The sequence below is a fragment of the Coturnix japonica genome, chromosome 22 (assembly GCF_001577835.2).
Source record: "Coturnix japonica isolate 7356 chromosome 22, Coturnix japonica 2.1, whole genome shotgun sequence".
In the NCBI taxonomy this organism is placed as follows: domain Eukaryota; kingdom Metazoa; phylum Chordata; class Aves; order Galliformes; family Phasianidae; genus Coturnix; species Coturnix japonica.
Genome location: NC_029537.1, coordinates 3,408,101 through 3,423,485, shown reverse-complemented (window position 1 = coordinate 3,423,485; position 15,385 = coordinate 3,408,101). Strand labels below are relative to the sequence as shown.

The following is a 15,385-nucleotide window of genomic DNA, read 5'->3' as shown; positions in this document are numbered from 1 at the left end:
TCTCTCTGTAATGATGTAAAGTGCACTTTAATGGAGTCAAAGTGGTCCTGGGCCATTCTTGTTAAGGCCATTTGATGCAGTGCTATTGAGTCCCACTGCTAGCGTTCATTACCTCCCTTCAGCTCTCTCCCCTGCTGCATTGTAGTTCAGACTTCCCAGCACAGTTTCTCTGCTGCTTCAGCCCCTTGCCTGCGTTTTGTCTACATAAATTAGACCTTGTGCAGCATATTGGCCTGTCAGGGGACTAGGAAGAAACTGTATATTGTTTCTGGCATTCCCGGGCCCTTCTGCCCCTGACATCTGCTGTGTTTGTGACAGGGAATACATTCCTGACTCATTATCCGGGCAAGCGGAATCCCTCCCTGACAGCACCATTAATCAGAATCAAGCAGTCCGGCAAATAAAAAGAAGAAGAGAGAGAGAGAAGAAGAAGAAAAAGAAAGAGAGCAAAGAAAAGAGACGGTTCCTAACTTTCACTTTGGTGTCATTCCGGTGTCTGGACAAGCAGCAATCTATCTTTGTGAGTGACAGCTCTGATGGATGGCATTATTTATGCTTTTGTGTATTAAAAGACAGTTCTGGCACTGCCTTGTCACTCTGCCAGAGATTCGAATAAAACAAGTTGAAATTTAATTTGAAGGGAAAGAGGGCAAAGATCGGAGGATTCGGGATGGGGAGAGCCTGCTTGGGAGGGATGGGGAGCTGGGAGGGGGGACACACAGTGCTCCAATAGCTGATGGCTGAGATTCTGGGTGTCACTGAGCATCTATATTAGAGCCTCCCTGGTTTGGAGGTCTGTCTGTTGACACCAATAAGCTGGATGTTTCTTGGAGGGATGCGTTATTGAGGGTGAAATGGGCATCTGCTTCATTTTCTGTGCATAATTTGTGTGTGGTTGTGTATGCAAACATTATCCTGTCACATCCATATACAAGTAAAGGGGTGCACAGGGTACCTTTGCATGGTGGGTACTTGGACAAATTCATTCTAAGCATTGGGTTATTTTGCTTTATCAAACACGTATTCAGAGCTGCAGAACACACACCTACACAGGTACATGGAGAACCCCAGGGACACATCCCAAGTCGAACAACACACCCACAGGTTTAATTCCTTAATGTTTCCTTACTACACTCCTTGTAAACAAACTTCAGTTGAAACAAAGGGTTTCATTCTTGAAATCTGATACAATTTTGCTCATTTAAAGCTATGGGAAAAAGAAAATGCCTTTCACTTCATCTGGAAAATGAAGTTTGAGTGTTAGCCCAGCCTCATGACTTTGCCTTTACATCCCCCACACACAGACTCTATGAGTGTGGAATGCAGCAATCCTGGTATGAAGATTTAAATGCCCACACTTCCATCCCTACCATCTCCTGCCTGTAGACACGACTGGTATTTGCATGTGAAGTGCCAGGCTGGGGGTTGGCTCACACGGATCCATTTATAACATCAGAATTGCAGGGAGTGTAAATCCGTGCCTTTGTTTAACTGTGCTGATTTATGTGCTGGCAATTGAACCCATGGATATTTATACAGCATATACCACACCGTATATAAATACTACAACTTGGTCAAAGTTATGTTTCTATGAGGATATTATATATAGTGGTACATGAGGAAATAAGCGGGTCATGCTCATTTCAAGACCAAGCAGGTATATCTTTCTGAAAACTGTGCATTATGTGTCCTTGTGCCAGCAGTGAATTTGGCCCTACACATATTAATACTGTAGCCCTGACCATAGGAAGAGCCTTCCAGGATCTGCTGCCTCACCTGCAGACTGCACAGTGCAGACCTGCCTGATCTGAAGGCCACAATTAAGTTATAAAAGCGCACTGCAGGAATAAGGCATCCTAGATTATGCTGAATAAGAAGCAGAAATCTTACCTGGAAAAGCTGGTTTGCATCACAGCTGGACACTTCTTCTGATGTATCCCAGAACAGAACAGAGTGAGCTGCCTGGATTCCTCTGTGCTGCTGCCAAAGAAGGATGGAGACCCACAGAGGTGCCATTCCAACATGCATCCACCTGAGCATAACATTGTAAAGAGCCATTAGGTGGAGTGAGGTTGCCAGCCTCTGCCTGCAGGAGTGATGTGAAGGTCTGCCCAGCATGTTGCCAGCTGTGCATGTAATGCTGCCACAGGTCTGCAGGTGCACAGTGGTTTGGATGCATGGGTCACAAAGAGATGATGGTATGGAGCTCCCTGCAGTGTAAGAACACAACGTGTTTCAGTCTGCGGTAGTTCCAGTACTGACTGACACCTGGTTTTGACCTGAGAAAACACGAAATAACTCAAAACTTAGTTCTCATTATTTATAACTTCTGCTTTCAGATGACCCATCTCCTGGCGATTTTGACAAACATCTGCTTTGGAACCTCTTAGTCAACAGACAGCATTTGCTTTTAATTAATACTGATTTGTTTTATCCCCAAGTCTCAGCAGGTTTCATTCCCCTCTCTTTGACTATTGGCATCAGCAACAGTGGTCGTACCACAACTTGCTAATCTGGGCAGCAGCCACTCCTGACACTGTGGATCCAGGGCAAAATCCCAAGCAACTCAAAAACTGCCAAAGTTCTTGGCTAAATCTGGGAATGGTGTTGACTTGCAGGCCCAGCTGGATTGTTGCTATCATCCTCTTGGACTCTTCTTCCTGAGGGGAGTGCATCCATCTCCTCTTCCTATCCGCAAGGGATTATTCAGCTCAGTTGCATTCCAGCCCTCAGATGTAACTCAGCACATTGACGGAGCACAACTGATGGACAGACAAGGAAACTGCTACGAGCAATTGAGAACCAAGCAGCCCAGGATCACACCAGTGGTGTTCTGATGGACGTGGAAGTCACCTGCACTGACTTCATCTGAAAAGGTTCTCAAAAGGAATGACATCACAGCAAGCCCAGGCACTGAGCAGTCCTTTCAGAGTGGGAAATTGTGGAACAACCCTATTGCTCTCAAGCTCCAGAGCTTAAATATCAATGTGAGATTCGTGCATCACTCCTGCAGCTTCCCTACAGCATCAGCTGCTCTGATGGAACAGTCAATGATGCTCATCTTCCTCCTCTCAGCCTCAGTTTGGAGTCTGTGGGTTGGCTCTTTGCAGTGTCGGGACTGCTCCATTGAAATTGCTGGCAGGGAGGGCAGGCTGCAGTTAGGGGTGAATGTGCACAGGGGTTTCTCTCTACCAACTTCCAGAGGCATGAGTTGGGCTGCTCAGCTGCTCCAGATGGAAACACAACAGTCATCCTTCATAAGAGCTCTGCAGAGAAGACAAGGAGAGTCAATCTTATTTTCAGTCTTAGTGAATCTTCAGATGGCACCATGCAATACATAAATACATCCGAGCAATACATCTGAGATAGCACCTCGGTTGGGATAAGCGATGTGAACGTTCCTATCTCTGATGAAGACAATTTCTACCCACTGAAGATCTGCCCTTTGATCTCCAAAGCCAAAGGAGCATAAACTCCTGTGTTTTAAGCACAGTAGTGGCAGTGCTTAATTCTATCCTGTTGTCTGTTAGAACAGCAGGAGGAAGAAGGAATGTCTTGGTGTCGTATGGAAACCACGGCTTGATGACGGACAAAATTAAATCCTTGCATTTGGACATAAACCACGGTAACACAAAATATGCAGCAAGTCAGGCTTGGTTTTCTATACTGAAAACACAAGGCCCCACTTGGCAGGCTGGGAAGGGATATTAGTCAAATTCAGACATGGTTTTCTTTGTTTTTTTTTCCTTTTTGAAGGATAAATAATTACGTGTTGAGATATTCCAGACTCATGTTAGCACAGTTGTGTGTGAACCACAGCAGAGGATGCTGTGAGAATGGGAAGGACTGAAGGTCCTTTAAACAACAAAGCGCCTGGAAAGCCTGGAAAAGTTTTGGGGATTCACTTCTGGAAAACAGTCCCAAAGTTTCCTCCAAATATGTCTGACACATTAATCTCCATAAGTTAAACCTTCCAAATGTTTGCTTACTGGATGTACTTAGGGCAGGAGGTGGAGGTGCAGGCTCAGTCTGTGCTATATCTCTGTGCATGTCCATGCATTGCTACTGCTGCTGCTGGGCTGTGCTATGCCACGGGCTGAGCCCCAGCCCCTGCACACCCTCTGTGCTCTGCAGCTGCTCCCACTGCCCAGAGCTCAACTAAACCTTTCACCAGTTGGAGATCTTTATTCAATTGGAACAAATGTTTGTGTGCAACAACAGAGCAACCGAAGAACCATGGAATCATTAAGGTTGGAAAAGACCTCCGAGATCACCAAGTTCAACCATCAATCTACCCTCACCATGCCCACTAACTATGCCATAGAACCACACCATCAAGTATTTTAACTCATAGCAATGCTATTTGGAGTGTAAGACTCCTGAGTTGGATTTACTTGCTGAAACAGCTCAAAGTGGTGCTCAGCAAATGACCTCTACCTCATGGTTTGTTCCATGGTCTCCCAGGCTGTGCAGCTAATTTGTGTTTTAGAAGAAACCCCAATGTAGCAAAAAGCCTTTTAGCCCTATCCCACCACCATGCTCCTACTTTTAATTACATTGCAATGCTCTGAAGGCAAACCCTACTTTTGTAGTGTTTTGTACAGTGCTTTGCTCAGCAAAGACCTGACCATGTCTCTTCCTGCTACCTGCACTGTCTGAGCTGATACCCATAACAGCTCACAGAGCAGCTTCAAGCAGGTGCTGTGATTGACCCCAGAGGAACTGTGCAGAGAACAGCACTCAGATGGCACCGCAGACACAGATCTGCACAGAGCCAGCCTGTGCCCTTGTGGTGCTGCACTGCCTGTCCTGAGCACCCAAGCTCTGATTTGCACCGATTCCAGATTGCTGTGACTGCTGCTCTACATCTTGCACAATCCCATTGCCCTCACAAGTGTAAAATGGAACTTATAAATCGCATTTTGGAAAGGGCAAAGGACGTAAATGTCAGCACAGCAGAATGAGTTTACGTAGACGAAGTCAAGGCGAGTAGCACAGATATGGCATGGAGTTGGACTTCACATCTCACTGATGCTCTTGGTCCAGAGCTTTGCTCATTAATGAGGCCATGATTCTGTTATTCAAACTCGTGGTAAGTGGTTCCTCAGGCAGAGATCCAGCAAAGCACTTAGGCAAATTCATAAATTTATGTCCCATTGACTTCTGTGCAACTATTTATATGCTCAAAGTCATGCATGTCTTAAATGCATTTCCAGATCAGGCCTTGTATTCAACAAATAGCCCTTCTGCAGCAGCGTAAACCCCAGACTTCCAAGATTCATCAGTTCACACTGTGATTTCTGAAGCTGCCACAACTGCAACACAGAATATAGCATCAGAAAATGCTTTATGATAAGAAGTCATGGCTTTGATCCACACGCAAGTGGGGCTGATGGAGCTTGGCAGCAGCTTTGGGTCAATCGCCCATTTTATAGAAGGGCATATTTTGGTTCTCACAGACTTCAGGCACTGAGAATATCAAAACCTCCTGCATTCACACCTGTGTGATCCACATTTTACTCCTTTCTTCCCCAAATGCAGCAGCAACACATTCTTTAAGCGATCAAACATTCTAAATCCCACAGCGACGTTCTGCAGAAAGTGATTTAGAGTCAGCTCAAGCTGCCGTTAATATAATTGGTAATTTCATCAAACTAAAAGCTACGGTGATTTATTTTTAATTATATTCTCTACTTCTACGTGGGAAACAGCCATAACCACACTGTGCTTTCTGTCTGACTCCCCACCCCCATCCCCATCCCCATCCCCATCCCTGCCCCTATCTTCATCCCCATCCCTATTCTCATCCCCATCCCTATTCTCATTCCCATCCCCATTCCCATCCCCATCCCCATTCCCATTCCCATTCCCATCCCCATCCCTACCCCTATCCTCATCCCCATCCCCACACTCTGAGCTTTCCATTGGGCTCGGAGGGATGGGCTGATGCTGACCAGGTGTGACCAGCAACAGCATTTACACTACTCATGTCTTTTCCTCTGCTCCTTCTCATGTAGCTTTTCAGAGCCTGAGCCAGCACGGGCTGCAAGAGATGAACATGCAATTAAACCCTTGGGGAAACCTGCCTTGGTGAAAATCTCAGGGCAGACAAAATCCTGAGGCTTTCAATATTTCATGGGATTTGTGCTTCTCGCTGCTCTCCTTCACACAAAGCCTTTGAGGAACAGATTAACTTTGTCTGCTGGGGAACTTTAGCTACAGGAAACTCCAGTCTGTTGCAATTGCTCCGTTTCCCTTTGACAAAGCCCTGCACCCCGCAGGCTGACAAGCCACATTACACCCATTGCTCTCACCGGGGTCACTTTACATTGCATCACTGCTACATGGAAACCACCCAATGACACCTGGGGAAACCTGAGCTCATGGCTCCAACTCCTGCATTGCTGCAAGGATGGAAGAAAACAACAGCATACCTCAAAGTGTCATGGATTTGCCTTTTGGAGATGGAACTGCAGGGATGTGTGTGTATGCCCACATATGATGGTGCAGGCAGAAGGTCCCACAGGTGCCAGCCGAGAGCCCTGTGTGCTCTGAACATTTTGTGCCCATCTCACCATCAGCCATGACCCCATTCCTTGTGTTACTGGCCTGGTGGTACAAAACTCAGTGAGGAAATCAGGCCCATAAGGCTGAGAGTTAAGCACTAAAATGGTGGTTTTCAAATAGCAGGCAAGGAGATTAAATGCACATTGACGTATGAAACTGAACATACCCATAGGCCATTGAATACATTCCCCAAATCTGAATGGATGCACAAGCAAGCCTCATTTCCCTCATCCCTGCCTACCAGCACCCAGCCAATGCACTTCATGGAGTCTACAGAGACGTGGCATTATAAAGATCATGCAGCCCAGAAAAGTACAAAAGTGATTTAAAACGTTCTAATCTCATTAATCTGTTTCTTCTCCCTAAAGATGTTCAAAGCCCAGGCTGGATCCTACACTGGCAAGTAAAGTAGAAAAGCACTTAAATAAGACCTTGAATTTAAGCTTTTGCTTAAATTATATTTACCACGAAGTTCATTCTGAGATAATTCACACTAAGACAATATTTCTAAGGAAAAAAAGCAGCTCGCTTAAGCCAGAGCCTTCACAGTATAAATAGAGCTAATCTGCAGTAGATGAGTTTTTCTGCGGCAGGACTCCTTCTCCCACTGCTCTGAGCTCCTTTCTGCAGTGCAGGGATAGGGGCAGTGGCTCATTGGCCTCTCCCAGTGATTCGGTTCTGCTCAGATTTGGCACATTCAAGCAAACAACAACAGAAGGTCACTATAAAAACTGACACCTAAAGCACCTCTAAGAGCCCAGAAAGTCAGATCCATTCTCTTGGTCCCATTCTCTCCCTCTGGCCAACTTTCTATGGTGGACTGGGCCACTCCTATCCCTATCACAGTGTGTTCCCACTTAATGTCTCTAAGCTTCCCACATGTGAAGAAAGCAGTACAAATGTAGCTCAGCCACATCTGTAATTGGAGGTTCCGTGTGCATGCCAGTGTTGCATTATTATTATTATTGCTATTGACAGTATAAATGGCAGCACCATAATGGGACAACAGCATCAGGTCTCAGGGAGGCAGAGGGTAAGGAGACATTAATATGTGCAGTCAACATACATCTTGCACTAAGAGAGTGTGCTGGTATGAGTGGTTCTGACACCTAGAACATAAACCAGATGGCCCCTTTCTTACACCATATCATGCAAAAAGAGATTTGAATTAATTCATGTAGAAATCATGACAATTCTGTTACTGTTGGAACTCAGCACGGCGGACAGGGTGGCAGGAGATTATGCTGAATTTTTAACTTATCAAATAGCAGTGACAGATGTCACTGCCTGTGCTCCTTTGTTGTCTCCCATCCTTTCTCCATCTCAGAGCCTTCGTTTCCCTTCTCCAGAGTAGAAGCTCTGGAAAACTATTTCTATTAAATGTTGGGCAGCACTTTCTCCATGGCCCTGTATAAAAAGCAATCCAGCAAACCCTCAAAGCATGTTCCCAAAGTCACATCTATCCACCCTTTATCACTGAAATTCCATTCAAAATCTGTCAATTTTTATTGTTTTTTCTTTCTTTTTCCCCAGTTCAAAGCCCCAGTTGTTCCATCCCTTCCCTTCACACACCTCCTCAGCACCGCACATATCCATAGGGGCTGGAGGGGGCCTCTGGAGCTCCTCTAATGCAGGTTCCCTACAGCAGGAATGCATTCAGGTGGATCTTGAATCTCTCCAGAGAACTAGACTGTTCAGCCTCTCTGTGCAGGTTGTTCCAGCACTCTGGCACCCTCAAGGTAAAGAATCTCACCCTAATGTGCAGATGGAACCCGTTGGGCTTCAGTCTGTGCCTAGCACCCCTTGTCTTGGTGCTGGGCACCGCTGACAGAACCTGCTCATCCATTTGACTCCCAGCCTTCAGATAGTGTTAAGCATTGCTTACATCCCCTCTCAGCCCTCTGTTCTCCAGGTGAGCAGCCCTGAAGCTCTCAGCCCATCCCTATCAGGAGGTGCTCCAGGCCCCCACCATCTTTGCAGCCCTGTGCTGCACATCATGTCCCTGCTGACCATGGCAGCCCCATGTTGGGCAGCATGCAGCACCATTCAGCACTCAATCCTCAGCCAACATGGCTTCAACCCATCTGCTGGTGTCCTCCCGCTGCTCAACCGCCCGCGTGGTTTCGTTGGTGCTGGCAGAGAGCAGCAGTGCTGATGTTGCCTTTCATCAGTGGGGATCAGGCTCAAGCCACCGCCTCTTTGGATGTGTGTTCAGTGCTTCCACCTCCTGTCATTGGGATGACAGATCTGCTGGGGCCTGGCACCTGGGAGTGCCACAGAGCCAGCGCTCAGCTCAGCACACACAGCTTTTCTTCCTTTCTTTTCTTTTTTTTTTTTTTTCCCATTGGGGAACTTTCTCCTCCATTTCCACCCCCTCCCCCCCGAACCTGAATGAACACTTCTTTCAGTAATGGGTTTTTTCCACCTGGTTGACTTGATGAAAGGTTTATGAGTTGACATTATGTGTGAGAAGAACAAAGCGAGCGCGGGGATGTGTGCGTGCGCGGGGGTGGGGAGCAGCCTCAGCAGAGCTGCTGAAAACTTTATTACAAACTAAGGGATGCTAAGAGCAATAAATCAGTTGGATGCTCCCTATGACACAGCTGAAAGCTGCCACTGCACAGCAGGAGAGCACACAGGGCACCATGAGGTGCATGAGGAGAGGGTGAGGGGAAGGCAGAGAGGGGCTGGGAAAACATGGAAGAGCTTGCAGCGCTCCCATCCTTTGTGACTGCCTTCATGAGGTTCCATAGGGATGAGCTCTGCTCACCACCCAGCTTGGGGTTAGGAGGAAGTTGACGGCTATGATTTACCAACAAACAGATGAACAGCAGCTTGGTGTCAGTGTTTGGAAACTACTATACCTAAAACAAACAAACAAAAGAATCTCAGCTGTTGTTTGTTAGGAAACCGAAGTTAACAAAGCTTGCCATTCGGAGGCCAGGATCAACCAAGACCACTTTCACTTAGCATTGCAGACGAGGGCAGTAAGGGCTCATGCAGCTCCCACTGAGCCTGCACAACACAGAACAGCACTGCCACCATCCCCCCAGCACAGCCCTAAGCTCAGGCACCTGCAGGCATCTCAACAGGGTTCACACAGCACTGCTTTTATGCTTTTATGTTCACCCCATGTTTTTCAAGCACTAGCCGTAGTTCTGCTCTAATTTAGACCTGTGTTAATTAGCGCTGCCTCTACTGAGGTGCAAAGAGTTTCTTAGGAGCAGCAGGCAGCGGCTTTCCCTGACTCAGCTGAATAAATCGCCCAGAGAATGGCTGTAATGTGACAAGCAGACCGAGTCCCAGCAGCTCCTGCAGGTCGTGCAATCCAGCTGCGTGCACTCACTGCTATTTCTCCCTAGCAATCCCATGCCGTACACAAAGGCAAACATGTTTCTATTTTAGACTTTAATCCAAGGCTACTGCATGCCTTTGGAGCGTGGATGTCCTGGAAATGTCACCGCAGAGCGGTGTGCTCAAGCGATCAGAGCCGTTCCATTTTGCAAATGACAGAGCACGGTCACAGATGACACTCCGGCCATGGGGTCAGGCGCAGTTGCTCAGGCTTAACTTGTTGAATAGCTCGTTAATAGAAAGGAGAAAGTGCAAATGCTGAAAGGTCCTGAGCAGCTGTAACTCTCCTCAGGTTGGTATTTCTGAGGTTGTTATCACTGAGGAATAGAATCCTCTCCCCTGTAACAACCATTGCAAGTTATAGACAGATGAGTTTAGCGGCAGGAATATCAGGCAAAAAAGAAAAAGAGGCTTGATATTTGCAGCTTTGTCATGTATCAGAAAGTGCTGACATCTGCTGAGCCAACTATAAACAGAAAGTAGAGAGATGAGTGAGGGAAATGGTCAGGAGCAGAGATGGCAATGAGGGGCGATCAGAGGAGATGAGGACTTGAATTAGGGCTGCTGAGGGGTGGATGGGGGGACAATTGGGAAAGCAGCCTCCTGCCAAGTGTGGAATAGAGCCTGGATTCATGTGCCATGCAGACCAAAAGCAGCGTGGGATGAGCAGCTGTGTTAAGAGCAGGGCTGGGAAGCACAGCTCTGTGGTACAGCATGCAAGCAAAGTTCACATGCAAGGAGTTATGTATGAACTCAACCTGCTGGGATGTTGGAGGCCCGGATTTCCCATCATGGGCGCTGTGCAGTGAGCAGTGAGCACACACTGCAGGCTGGAAGGAAGTGGAGCTGCGTGAACAGCACTTCCAGCAGTGACTAATACTATAGGATGCCTCTATTTTTAGGTACCTAATCTGAGAGCTTCTTATCTGCAGATAGTGAGAACTGAGTTGCTTTTACGTCTCTAGAAAACCAGGTGCTTTTCAGATGCACCTTTAAAATCAAGTTCTGTTTTCAATCACCTCTGAGGATCTCGGCTGGTGTATAATTGTGCTCCCAGGCACTGGCTCTGAAAAGCAGCCGGAGCTCTGTCCTAGATCAGCATGCAGTGACACGCATCATTCACGCTAATGGACTACCTCTAGCTGTGCTGGGGGAGAGGGAAGGGTGGGGAAAATGTGCCAAGATGTACTTCAAAAAAATAAAAGAAGAATCAGGTGCAATTGCAGCTCCGGGCTGCGTGCTTAGTGTTAATCATTTGCTTCATCTCTGCTCTACACTTTTGCACTGTGAGCAATTCAGATGTTCTGGAAAAAGCAAAGTACAGACATGCTTGAATGTAGAATTAGCACCGTGTTATGAGGTTTCTTCCTACCCATGGCCCAGTATAGGGAGAAGCTGTTGTGTTGTAGGGCCTGCAGCTGCCTGAGGGGAGCTTGGGGAAGGAAGAGACATAAGATACCCAGTTTAGTCTAGAAGGAGGTATCCCTGCCTATAGCAGGAGGGTGTTGGAATTAGATGATCTTAAAGGTCCCTTCCAACCTATTCCATTCTATGATCCTATGATTCTATACCCAAGTGGTTCCAAGCCAAAGTTGGAATCAAACAAGTGAGCTGAACACTGCTGTATCAGACTGACCTCAGTTGGATGTACCCAAGTACATAGCATAACTTGGTCAGAAAATGAGAGCAGCACTTATTCCTATTGCTCATTGCTGTTTGGGAAACAGTGTCCATCCTTGTGTTCCAGTTGTAGCTGAGCAGATAATACAGCAACACTCAGAGCTACTTTATAGTACACCTAATGGATCAGGGAGACCAGAAATGGGACCAGAAACACACACAGTATTGAGGACACACATACACTGTGGCTATAAAGAGCAAAATGGTCTCCAGTGCTTCCCCACAAGCTTCTTACAGAGCTGGTACCCTCACAGAACCATCCACGTGGAGCTGACATCTCTTTCCTTTGAGATGTTAATGCAGAGATATTTCAGAGCAAATAGTATGGGGATATATATATTTTGTACCATGCAAGTTCACCTCACGAGGTGAGGATCCCACAGAGAGATGTGGTCAGTTCATCCATATCATTCCAACAGAAATGGGCCTTTTTCTGAAGTGTGAAGGAGTTGAAGTGGAGGCTAGCAACACATCCCTATTCACACCCCAAAGAGCAAGCCCTGCTCCCTGACAAGCTGTTGATTATGAGCTCTGATTTCTCAGTCTCAGACCTGCTTTTCCCTTTCCTTGGGAGCAAATCTGATCCACGCACTTGCTGACTAATGCTAACAAATCATGCCAATTGTTGCTTGCTGGAATCACCTTTCAATGGGGAGCTGACAGCAAGAACAATGCGTCTGTTTGCAGCCTGGGGAGGCTGCAGGGAGCATCTGTCATCAGAGGAGCTGCTTGTCAGAAGAGGTTTCAGGCTCTGGCTGCTTCTCAGAGCAAGGAAAAGAGACATGCATGGGCCCATCACTGGACTGCTGCTCTGCAACCGTGGTGCTTTCATCTCCCTCCTCCTTTGCTTGCACAGGCGACTTTGTTCTATCAGATGCGGCTTTTAATTATGAGAGTTATATGTGCCATTAGTGGTTTACCTGAAGGGAAATTGAACTGCATATATAGCACCACTCTGCTATTCCCTGTTTATATTAAGCTGGATTTCCCTTCTGATAATTACTGAGGGAGATGTGGAACCATTTCAAGGTTCAGTTCAACTAGTTAAGATTTTACTGGAGGAAGGAATTCAGCCAACGAAATTGCCATGGGCAGCATTGCAACCAGTTGGGTAGGAAAGAAGCAAACAGCAACCACTACTTAAGCAAGGCAAACGACATCAAAGAGGCATTCCACCAGGGCTTTTCATAGCAGTCAGTAAATTATGCACGTACAAAGCAATAAAGGAACATTAATCATGCCTCACTATTGCATGGGCACTTTCCATCCTGAAAGACAGCAATGTACTTTAAAGGCTGCAGATCTGCCCGTTGGAGATGATGTTCATTCTTTGTTATTTTCCAGTGTCTGGATCAAGAAGTTATGATGCTATAGAACCTGTTGGCTCCCCAGGCAGCTCACAGCCTATGTGTGAAGTCTAAGAAGTCAAGAAGTGCTGAGCGAGGAGTTACAAATGTGTCTCAGCACTTCCTAGCAGTTATGCAGCACTTGTAGTGGTGTGAAAGGAAGAGCTAGCAGGCAACTGCTGTCCTCAGCCTTGCTCTCTGCCAAAGCATTGCTTTCCTCAACAATGACACATGACTTGTCTTTTGGAAATACATGTGCATCCACAAGGTTTACCAAACCAAGCAGGAACTACACAAGCTCAATTGCACAGTAGGTGATGTGGATCCCCTGGAGGTAATTGATCCTAATACAGGAGTGCATTTCCAGGCTGTCTCATCTGTCTCCTGGAAAAGGCCTGCTGGCAGGGATACCGCTTCGTTAGAAAGCCAATGAGTGTTTGAAGTTCATTCCTGTCTTCTGCAGGCAGAAGCTCGTAAGAGCACCAAGAAGCTGCCAGCATACAGACTGCAATATGGTTACATTATGAATGGTGAGACCATGAAAGCAAAGGAAAGCCAGCAGGAGAGAGGCATTGCTACCTCTGTTTTAATCTCATCTCAGCATCCCAGTAAGGCCATCTATCTGTGTCACCCTGCAGACCAACCCATGCAGGTGGTGGCTGTGTCACCTTCTTGCAGGAGATCCAATAATGCAATTACTCCCACCTGCAGAGTTCTCTTTGCCGAGGCTGCACACTGCAGACAGTTTAGAAAGGAGAACAAATGGGTAAAGTTGGCCTCTACTTTTCCTTTTTTTTTGGCTTCAGAAGAAGATTGGCTTGGTTACCTCTACAACACATTATGCAACACAGATCAAGAGTCTGTGATTCCTGCCCAGCAATTCTCATGAGCAGAGCTACTTTGCAACGTGAGATGAGGAAGTAAGAACTGGAAGCTTAATAGAAAGCAACAGACACAGATGAGCAGACATCAGCATCTAATGATGCTTGAAGAGTTTCTCTCTTTCAGCCCAAAGTCTGTTTGGCCCATGGGCATTGTGGGCTACTTCAGACACTGTCTGTGGCACCCTCTGCAAGTGAAGAAAGCTGCAATTACTCATAGTTAACAACTTAGTGCTACAAAGCCCTGTGAAGTTCAAAGCCATCCACCTGGTGTTTCTTTCTAACAGGTGTGCAGCTCTGATGGAGAACTTTGGGAATCCTTCATCTTTTCTTTCCCACACACCCAAATCTCATTCTCTCCCTCTCTTTCTGGCCTTCCTTTCACCTGAATATCACACTGAGGGAATTCAGAGGAGCAGGACTGAGATGAGACAGATCTGTTCAAGACTGAAGTGCCTGAGTACAGTGCACTCCACATTAAAGAACACTATGACTTGGGCAGGGCTACTCCGAACACAGCCCAGACTGCGCAGACAGCAAACACAGAATCTTATGAGAGCTCCTTTCATAGTGCTGCATTATTATAGAGACATGTGTCTGAAGATGCCACAATTATAACAGAGAATGTTTATTTTGTCTGTAACCCAGCTGGCTGGCTTGCTACATTTCAAACCTCTTCAAGTAAATAAATGAGAGGACTCCACTTTCCCCTTTGTATACACGAGTGTTATTTCATGTATCAGATGCCTGTACAAAAACTGCTGTCAGGCTATTAATTATCTGGAAAAACACCTTGAAACTTGACTCGACGAGGGCACATTGAAAATGGGCTCTAATGGCTTTTATTTCTCATTTCTGTCACCCGAGATCTAATCTGCCCATCTTCTCATTTTTTATCCTCTCTGCTCCCCTCGAACATCATTGTGGAGTGCTTCCCTTGGTGCCAGGTAGGGGATGGGTGATGTGATGGGATCAGAGGGAGGTTCTGGATAGGGGAAGGTGAACTGAGCAGTGCTGGGAAGAAGTTTAGGGTGTAGCCTGAAAGTAAAGCACAGATAAAGGGATGTTCCTGTTCCATGTCCAAACAAATGGAAGAACTCAACAGGACCTTGAAAAGTGAATCATACAATGGCCTGGGTTGAAAAGGACCATAATGGACTTCAAAAGTTGCTCAGACACTCTCAGGTTATTAATTGGGTACCAGCACATTTGCTAATGAATGTGCCTATCAATGATCAGACCTCAGGTAGATGGGTGGGAAAGCCGAGAGGCAGCTGCAGACTGGAGCTGTGTAGTGTGAGATCCTCAGGCAGAAGCCACAAATTCTTTTCCTCCTCAACCACGATCTGCTTTGGAGATCCTCCTGCTTCATTCAGTTACGCAAACATTACTTTAAGGAATATTTCCCAATCCTCCTGTGGGAATCCAACCCAATTTCCAGAGACAACGCGTGTGCAAAAATGACTAACGCTGTTCTTTGAGGAGGGGAGGAGATTTAAGGCTTTTGACTCAAGGGTTTCTTTTCCCTTCTTCTTTTTCATTTCCCTCCTTCTTCTA

General features: G+C 46.5%; 1 protein-coding gene across 3 annotated transcripts in view; it reads right to left on the bottom strand.

Moving 5' to 3' along the window:
* Positions 1 to 1,896: 1,896 nt before the first annotated feature.
* KCNU1 (potassium calcium-activated channel subfamily U member 1) overlaps positions 1,897 to 15,385 on the bottom strand; it is a 55,526-nt gene continuing 42,037 nt past the window's right edge. For all 3 annotated transcript variants that reach the window (XR_001559342.2, XR_001559345.2, XR_001559344.2), the window contains exon 29: positions 1,897 to 3,266. The gene's annotated coding sequence lies outside the window, so the exon portion shown is untranslated. The remainder of the gene's footprint in view (positions 3,267 to 15,385) is intronic.